This window comes from Cervus canadensis, chromosome X (genome assembly GCF_019320065.1).
Source record: "Cervus canadensis isolate Bull #8, Minnesota chromosome X, ASM1932006v1, whole genome shotgun sequence".
In the NCBI taxonomy this organism is placed as follows: domain Eukaryota; kingdom Metazoa; phylum Chordata; class Mammalia; order Artiodactyla; family Cervidae; genus Cervus; species Cervus canadensis.
The window spans coordinates 139,661,373-139,670,869 of NC_057419.1; the positions used below are offsets into that span (position 1 = coordinate 139,661,373).

The following is a 9,497-nucleotide window of genomic DNA, read 5'->3' on the forward strand; positions in this document are numbered from 1 at the left end:
ACATACTAATGAAAGTAATGAAGAGCAAACACAATGAGCACATATTAAAAGCAGCAAGGGAAAAGCAACAAATAACACACAAGGGGATCCCCATAAGGATAACAACTGGTTTTTCAATGGAAACTCTTCAGGCCAGAAGGGAATGACAGGACATACTTAAAGTGATGAAAGAGAAAAACCTACAACCCAGATTATTATACCCAGCAAGGATCTCATTGAAATATGAAGGAGAAATCAAACCTTTACAGACAAGCAAAAGCTGAGAGAATTCAGCACCACCAAACCAGCTCTTCAACAAATGCTAAAGGATCTTCTCTAGACAGGAAACACAGAAAAGGTGTATAATCTCAAACCCAAAACAACAAAGTAAATGGCAACGGGATATTACATATCAATAACGACCTTAAATGTAAATGGGTTGAATGCCCCACCAAAAGACAATGACTGGCTGAATGGATACAAAAACAAGACCCCTATATATGCTGTCTACAAGAGACCCACGTCAAACCAAGGGACACATACAGACTGAAAGTGAAGGGCTAGAAAAAGTCATTTCATGAAAATGGAGACCAAAAGAAAGCAGGAGTAGCAATACTCATATCAGATAAAATAGACTTTGAAATAAAGGCCGTGAAAAGAGACAAAGAAGGACACTACATAATGATCAAAGCATCAATCCAAGAAGAAGATACAATAATCATGAATCTATATGCACCCAACATAGGAGCACAGCAATATGTAAGGCAAAGGCTAACAAGTATGAAAGGGGAAATTAACAGTAACACAACAATAGTGGGAGACTTTAATACCCCACTCACACCTATGGATAGATCAACCAAACAGAAAATTAGCAAGGAAACACAAACATTAAATGATACAATGGACTCAGTTCAGTTCAGTCGCTCAGTCGGATCCGACTCTTTGCGACCCCATGAATCGCAGCACACCAGGCCTCCCTGTCCATCACCAACTCCCAGAGTTTACCCAAACTCATGTCCATCGAGTCGGTGATGCCATCCAGCCATCTCATCCTCTGTCATCCCCTCCTCCTCCCGCCCCCAATCCCTCCCAGCATCAGGGTCTTTTCCAATGAGGCAACTCTTTCCATGAGGTGGCCAAAGTATTGGACTTTCAGCTCCAGCATCAGTCCATCCAATGAAAACTCAGGACTGATCTCCTTTAGGATGGACTGGTTGGATCTCCTTGCAGTGCAAGGGACTCTCAAGAGTCTTCTCCAACAGCACAACTCAAAAGCAACAATTCTTCAGCAATGGACTAGCTAGAGCTAATTGATATCTATAGGACATTTCACCCCTCAAAAAATGAATTTCACCTTTTTCTCAAGTGTACATGGAACATTCTCCAGGACAGATCACATCCTGGGCCAAAAATCTAGCCTTGGTAAATTTAAAAAAATTGAAATTATTTCAAGCATCTTTTCTGATCACAATGTGGAAAGAGTAGATGTCAACTCCAGGAGAAAAAACTATTAAAAATACAAACATTTGGAGGCTAAACAATATGCTTCAGAATAACCAACAAATCACAGAAGAAATCAAAATATGCATATAAACAAATGAAAACATGACAACCCAAAACCTATGGGATTCAGTAAAAGCAGTGCAAAGGGGATGGGTCATAGCATTACAAGCTTACCTCAAGAAACAAGAGAAAAATCAAATGAATAACCTAAATTTACACCTAAAGCAACTAGAAAAAGTAAAGAAAAACTCCAGGGTTAGTAAAAGGAAAGAAATCATAAAAATTAGGGAAGAAATAAGTGAAAAAGAAACAAAGGAGACTATAGCAAAAATCAACAAAACGAAAAGCTGGTTCTTTGAGAAGATACATAAAACAGACAAAACTTTAGCCAGACTCATCAAGAAAAAAGGAGAAGAATAAAATCAACAAAATTAGAAATGAAAATGGAGAAATCACATCAGACAACACAGAAATACAAAGGATCATAAGAGACCACAATCACCACCTCTATGGCAATAAAATGGATTAACTTGGAAGAAATGGACAAATTCTTTTAAAAGTATAACCTTCCAAAAACTGAAATAGAAACAGAAAATATTCACAAACCTATCAGAAGCATGGAAATCAAAACTGGAAACAAAAAAATCTTCCAACAAACAAAAGCCCGGGACCAGATGGCTTCACAGGTGAATTCTACCAAAAATTTAGGGAAGAGCCAACACCTATCCTACTCAAACTCTTCCAGAAAATTTCAGAGGAAGGTAAACTGCCAAACTCATTCTATGAGGCCACCATCACCTTAATATCAAAACCAGACAAAGATGCCACAAAAAATGAGAACAACAGGTGAATATCACTGATGAACATAGACGCAAAAATCCTCAACAAAATCCTAGCAAACAGAATCCAACAAAATATTAAAAAGATCATGCATCATGACCAAGTGGGCTTTATGCCAGGGATGCAAGGATTCTTCAATATTTGGAAATCAATCAATGTGATACACCACATTAACAAATTGAAAGACAGAAACCATATAATTATCTCAATAGATGCAGAGAAGGCCTTTGACAAAATTCAACCCCCCATTTATGATAAAGTGAAAGTGAAGTAGCACAGTCGTGTCTGACTCTTTGCCACCACATGCACTGTAGCCTACCAGGTTCCTCCATCCATGGGATTTTCCAAGCAAGAATACTGGAGTGGGTGGCCATTTCCTTCTCCAGGAGATCTTCCCGACCCAGGGATTGAACCCGGATCTCCTGCATTGTAGGCAGATGCTTTACCGTCTGAGCCACCAGGGAAGATATTTATGATAAAAAACCCTCCAGAAAGTATGCATGGAAGGAACATACCTCAACATAATAAAAGTCATATATGATAAACCCACAGCAAACATTAGCCTCAATGGTGAAAAATTGAAAGCATTTCTCCTACAGTCAGGAGCAAAACAAGGGTGCCCACTCTCACCACTACTATTCAACATAGTTTAGGAAGTTTTACTCACAGCAATCAGAGAAGCAAAAGAAATAAAAGGAATCCAGGTTGGGAAAGAAGTAAAACTCTCACTGTTTGCAGATGACATGATCCTCTACACAGAAAACCCTAAAGACACCACCAGAAAATGACTAGAGCTAATCAATGAACATAGTAAAGTTGTATAATATAAAATTAACACATAGAAATCCCTTGCATTCCTATACACTAACAGTGAGAAATCAGAGAAGTTAAGGAAGCAATTCCATTCACCATTGCAATGAAAAGAATAAAACACTTAGGAATAAATCTACCTAAAAAAAAAAGACCTATATATAGAAAACTATAAAACACTGATGAAAGAAATCAAAGATGACACAAGTAGATGGAGAAATATACCATGTTAGTGGATCAGAAGAGCCAATACGGTGAAAATAAGTATACTACCCAAAGCAATCTATAGATTCAATGCAATCCCTATCAAGCTACCGATGGTATTTTTCAGAGAACTAGAACAAATAATTTCACAATCTGTGTGGATATACAAAAAAACCTTGAATAGCCAAAGCAATCTTGAGAAAGAAGAGTCAAACTGGAGGAATCAACCTGCCTGACTTCAGGCTATATTACAAAGCTAAAATCATCAAAACAGTATGGTACTGGCATAACGATAGAAATATAGATCAATGGAACAAAATAGAAAGCCCAGAGATAAATCCACACACCTATGGACACCTTATATTTGACAAAGGAGACAAGAATGCACAATGGAGAAAAGATAATCTCTTTAACAAGTGGTGCTGGGAAAACTGGTCAACCACTTGTAAAAGAATGAAACTAGAACACTTTTTAACACTATACACAAGAATAAACTCAAAATGGATTGAAGATCTAAATGTAAGACCAGAAATTATAAAACCTCTAGAGGAAAACATAGCCAAAACACTCTCTGACATAAATCATAGCAGCATCGTCTATGACCCACCCCCTAGCGCAGTGGAAATGAAAGCAAAAATAAACAAATGGGACCTAAGTAAACTGAAAAGCTTTTGCACGATGAAAGAAGCTATAAGCAAGGTGAAAAGACAGCCTTCAGAATGGAAAAAAAAATAGCAAATGAAGCAACTGACAAAGAATTAATCTCAAAAATATACAAGCAGCTCATGCAGCTCAACATCAGAAAAATAAATGACCCAATCAAAAAGTGGGCCAAAGAACCAAACAGACATTTCTCCAAAGAAGACATACAGATGGCTAGCAAACACATGAAAAGATGCTCAACATCACTCATTATCAGAGAAATGCAAATCAAAACCAAAACGCCAGTCAGAATGGCTGCTATCAAAAAGCCTCCAGACAATAAATGCTGGAGAAGGTGCAGAGAAAAGGGAACCCTCTCACACTGTTGGTGGGAATGCAAACTAGTACAGCCACTATGGAGGACAGTGTGGAGATGCCTTTAAAAACTGGAAATAGAACTGCCATATGACCCAGCAATCCCACTGCTGGCCATACACACCGAGGAAACCAGAACTGTATGAGACATGTGTACCCCAGTGTTCATCGTAGCACTATTTGCAATAGCTAGGACATGCAAGCAACCTGGATGTCTGTCGGCAGATGAACAGATAAGAAAGCTGTGGTTCATATACACAGTGGAATGTTACCCCGCGATTAAAAAGAACACATTTGAATCGGTTCTAATGAGGTGGATGAAACTGGAGCCTATTATACAGAATGAAGTAAGTCAGAAAGAAAAACACCAATACATTATATTAATGCATATATATGGAATTTAGAAAAATGGTAATGATGACTCTATATGTGAGACAGCAAAAGAGACACAGAGATAAAAAACAGACTTTTGGACTCTGTGGGAGAAGGCGAGGGTGGAATGATTTGAGAGAATAGCACTGAAACATGTACATTACCATATGAGAAATAGATCGCCAGTCCAGGTTCAATGCAGCAGACAGGGTGCTCAGGGCCAGTGCACTGGGATGACCCAAGGGATGGAATGGGGAGGGAGGTCGGAGGGGGATTCAGGATGGGGGACACATGTACACCCATGGCTGATTCATGTCAATGTATGGCAAAAACCACTACAATATTGTAAAGTAATCAGCCTCCAATTAAATAAATAAATTTTAAAAAATGAAAAGCAAAAAAAAAAAAAAATGCCTATTTAGATGAAATTAAGAAAGTCTTTGAATGACACAAATTCCCAAAACTAACTCAAGAAGAAAGTGAAGACCCTAGATATCCCTAAATCTATCAAAAATATGGAACAGAAAACTCCAGGCCCATGTGACTTAACTACTGAATGCTATGAAATACGTAAAGGAGAAATATCACCAAGCCCATACAAATTCTTTCAGAAAGGAGAGGAGGGGAAACACTTCTCAAATCATCTTATGAGGCCAGCCTTACAAAATACCAAAACTAGATGAACACATTGCAAGAAAAGAAAACCATAGAGCAATATTCATTAAGTTAAGCACAAAAAAATGAAATGTTAGCAAATTTAATCCCACCATATATAAAGCATTATGATCAAATGAGATCTATCCCAAGAATGAAAGATTGGTTATGCATTAGAAAATCATCCACCAGTGTTATTCATCATATTAAGAAAACACAGGAGAAAAACCATATGATCATTTCAATAGATGCTGTAAAATCATTTGACAATATTCAACAACCACTATGATAAAAACTCTCCGAAAACTAGGACTGCAAACAGACTTTCTTAATCTAATCAAGGGTTTTGTCCTGGGGGGCATTGCCCTTCCAGCAGCCTTTGAGTGCTGCTGGTCCCACCGGTGCTTCTGGGTGTCCTGGGGTAAGCCCCCAGCCTGGAGTCCCTGCAGTCTGGAGTCCCTGAAGTCTGTGTGCCTGGAGCCCCAGGTGGCCCTGCCCCATTCCGTTCCCAGTGAGTTCAACAGCAGTCCCCACTTCCCTCCCCATGCGGCCAGCACAGCCCGCTCTGCATCCCTAGTCTCGCGACTCCAGGACTGAGTCCCCATGCACCGCCATGGGAAGGCACCTGCACATGAACACAAGCACACACAGATGCCAATGTGCATGTCTCTGACCTGTGCTCTCTTTTACACACACACACACAGACGCTCATGTGCATATGCACCTGAGCACATGCTCTCTCCCTCTCACACACACACATATGAATGCCCATTTGCAAGCACCTCCACAAACACACATGCACACGCCTGTGTGCACACACCTGTGCACATGCACTCTCTCACATACGTACACGCACATGGGCTAGCACCTGTGCACAGACACTCTGTCTCTCTCAGGCACACATACACACACACACACACACAGAGACATGCACATCAGATATCCATGTGCATGCACCTGCTCACGTGCACATGGACACACACGGACACACACACGTGAGCTACGTGTGGGACACCAGAGGGACAGACCAGCCCTGACCCAGGATGCCCGACTCCCTTCCGGAAGTTGATGACAAGGACCTGCGCTCAGCAGGACGCTCACCTGTGAGCATGGCCAGGTTGGCAGCAGTGCAGTCTTGGAGGTGCACAGGGACCGGTGCTCACTTGGGGTTTGCAGGCTTGGACCGGAAACAGTCACGTGCCCTGAGGAGTGGGGTGGGGTCTGTTTGAGCATGCGCACTGAGGAGCTGCCCCCACACTAAAGGGTGGAGCGCCACCCAGAGGCCTCACAGCTGAGCTGGTTACCAGGTTTCTGGGCCTGACGCAGGGCTGACTCACAGGGCACAGACCACGTGGGTGTGCGTCTGCACATGTGCATTGGGACAACATGGCGCACGAACTCGTGAAGCTTCTGCACGGGGCGCCCATTGCCCGAGAGCCTGCAGTCATCGCGGGAACCAGTGGTCGGTGGGAACCAATCGTGTGGCAGGAACTGGGTGTGTATGTGTAGGCGCTCTGCTGATGCTGAGCTGCCGGTCTCACTACAGGGTTGGGATCTGTAGGGAGGGTTCCGTCCTTCCCGACACGGAGGGAGGGGGAGAGCGGTTTAAGATGGAGTCCGAGGCACAAGATGGAGGGGACACGAGGGCAGCCGATGAAGATGCAGGTGCTGAGGCCTTTGCAGCGGGTACAGCACGTGGCAGCCAAGGTGTGCCTGGTGGTGCTAGTGGCCGCGATGGCCCTCGCAACCCAGCTGGCCCTGGTGATGCCAGCGACCTGGCTGATCCCAGAGGCCCCAGCACTGGAGGAGAGTCAGGTGGCACAGCCAGTGCCATTCCACAGATCCCAGGGGCACCCCAAGCACCAGGGCCTGGTGGAGATGCTGCACCTGGAGCCAGAGTTCTGAGTAACCGAGCCCTCCAGTTGTCTCCTATTCCAGGAGCCCTGGTGGGCTCAGGTGCAGGGGTTGGGGTGTGGCCTAGGGGTGGTTTGGGGGGAGGCAGGTGGTGGGGCCTAAACTGCAGGAGGAGGGTACTCTGGGGGGCTGAAGGATATGGGTCAGGGGTGGTCTGGCTGCCAGGCGATGGTGGTGAGGAAAAGCAACCTGAAGGGAACCAGAGGGTCCTGCGGTGATATTCAGGATGTCCTCAGGGTATAGGCTGGGAGGTCCTGACAGCCTAGGCGGCGGCCTTGTGGGAGAAGGTGGTTCTCTGTGAGCAGGGAGCCTGATGTACAGGCAAACGACTAGTGTGGATGGTGCCTTAACCATATCTCCACCAGCAGCCTCACTGTGCCTTTCTCATCGCATGAGGAGGTGGACAACGCCGGTCACTTCTGGACTCCACGTACTCAACTGCAAGGGCCTGTTCGGAAAGAGCTCTAGGCTAACGGCTGCATGTTGGTTTTGTCAGTTCTAAACAGGGTCAGGGCCGGAGCCAGGAGTGATGGGTGCTAGGCAGTGTCCAGTTTCGTCCCAGGAGGAGCCATAATGGAGGGTTGAGCCTAGAGGAGAAGTGTGGTGCTCTGGGCTTGGCAGTGTGCAGGGACAGACAGAGTACATGCTCCTCTTCCTCCTTCTCCATGGGAACTTGAATTTCATTTTCCTTCCCTTTTAGCCGATTGACTGCTGAAGACCACGGCCTGATCCCCACGTCCACTGCCTTCTTGTCTGGAGCAGCTTTCCTTGGTGATGTGGACCTTGCAGCACTTTGTGCCCCCACTTTTTTTAAGTTTCAGCACAGAAGAGGGGCTTAAACCTAGCCTATGTGCCCTAGCCTCAAGTGTCCTTCCCGAGGGCATTGCTTTCTGCAGTAGTTTGATCGCAGGCTTCGTCTTGTGCCTGTGCTGCTGCTTGGGGGCTCAGGGTCCACATAGTTTGTTTGGTCATTGTTAAATGCGGAGAATAAAACTGAGCTACTGTGCGGTCTCTGACTTTAGTTTTAACTTGTTCACTTCCTAATACTGCGTTCATCATCTGGTTGGAGGGGAGGTTCTGAGGTCCAGATATTCAAGGAGTACAACATAAGTGAAGACAATGTAAGAAGTGGGAGAATAAGAAAGTTGTGTACTGCCATTCAGAATTGATTTTTAAATATTTTCTCAGTTTTATAGTTACATTTATATATTAAGATATAATACCAGAATGTTGTTGTTGTTGTTCTGTCTCTAACTTGTGTCCAACTCTTCGCAACCCCATGAACTGTAGCACACCAGGCTCTGTGTCCCTGCTGTCTCCTGGAGTGTGTTCAAGTTCATGTCCATTGAGTGGGTTTTGCTGTCAAACCGTCTCATCCTCTGTCTGCACATTCTCCTTTTGCCTTCAACCTCTCCCAACATCAGGGTCTTTTTCCAGTGAGTCAGCTTTTTGTGTCTGCTGGCCAAAGTGTTGCAGCTTCAGCTTCTGCATCAGTCCTTCCAATGAAAATTCAGGACTGATTTCCTTTAGGATTGGCTGCTTTGATCTTGCAGTCCAAGGCACTCTCAAGAGTATCTTTGTATCCTGAAACCATGCTAAACTCATTAGTTAACTATAATAGCTCTTTTGTAGATCCCATTGACCTTCCTACATAGACAATCATTTTGTCTGTAAATAAATACACATTTATTTCTTCCTTTCCAGTTGATGCATTTTAACTGATTTCTGTTAAAATGAAGTCTCCAACATTTTGGCCACCTGACACGAAGATCCGACTCATTGCCAAAGACCCTGATGCTGGGAGAGATTGAAGGCAGGAGGAGAAGGGAATGGCAGAAGACGAGATGGTTGGATGGCATCACGTCGCAACGGACATGAGTTTGAGCAAGTGCTTGGAGATGATGGACAGGGAAGCCTAGCGAGAGCAGTCCGTGGGGTAGCAAAGACTTAAAGACTCGACTGAGCGACTGAACAACACACTGATTTCTGTTATAATAGATTGGAGTTTCCTGCTTCTTTGCCTCCTGGTAATTTTACATTGGATGCCAAGCATCAAATTTCCCTTGCATGCTTGATATTTTTCTATCCCTAAACTTATTCTTGAGCTTTATTCTGGAATCCTGTTACGATGCTTGGGAACAGTTTGATCCTTTTGAATCTTACTTTTTAAGATTGGCTCTGTAGGACCAGAGCAGATTTTAGTG

At 43.8% G+C, this 9,497-nt stretch overlaps 1 long non-coding RNA gene across 1 annotated transcript; it reads left to right on the forward strand.

The window, feature by feature from the left end:
• The first annotated feature begins 6,955 nt into the window (after positions 1-6,955).
• LOC122434301 lies at positions 6,956-8,302 on the forward strand. The gene is made up of 3 exons (XR_006267331.1): positions 6,956-7,303; positions 7,659-7,775; positions 7,994-8,302. It is a non-coding gene; the product is annotated as an uncharacterized LOC122434301 (long non-coding RNA).
• Positions 8,303-9,497: the final 1,195 nt, after the last annotated feature.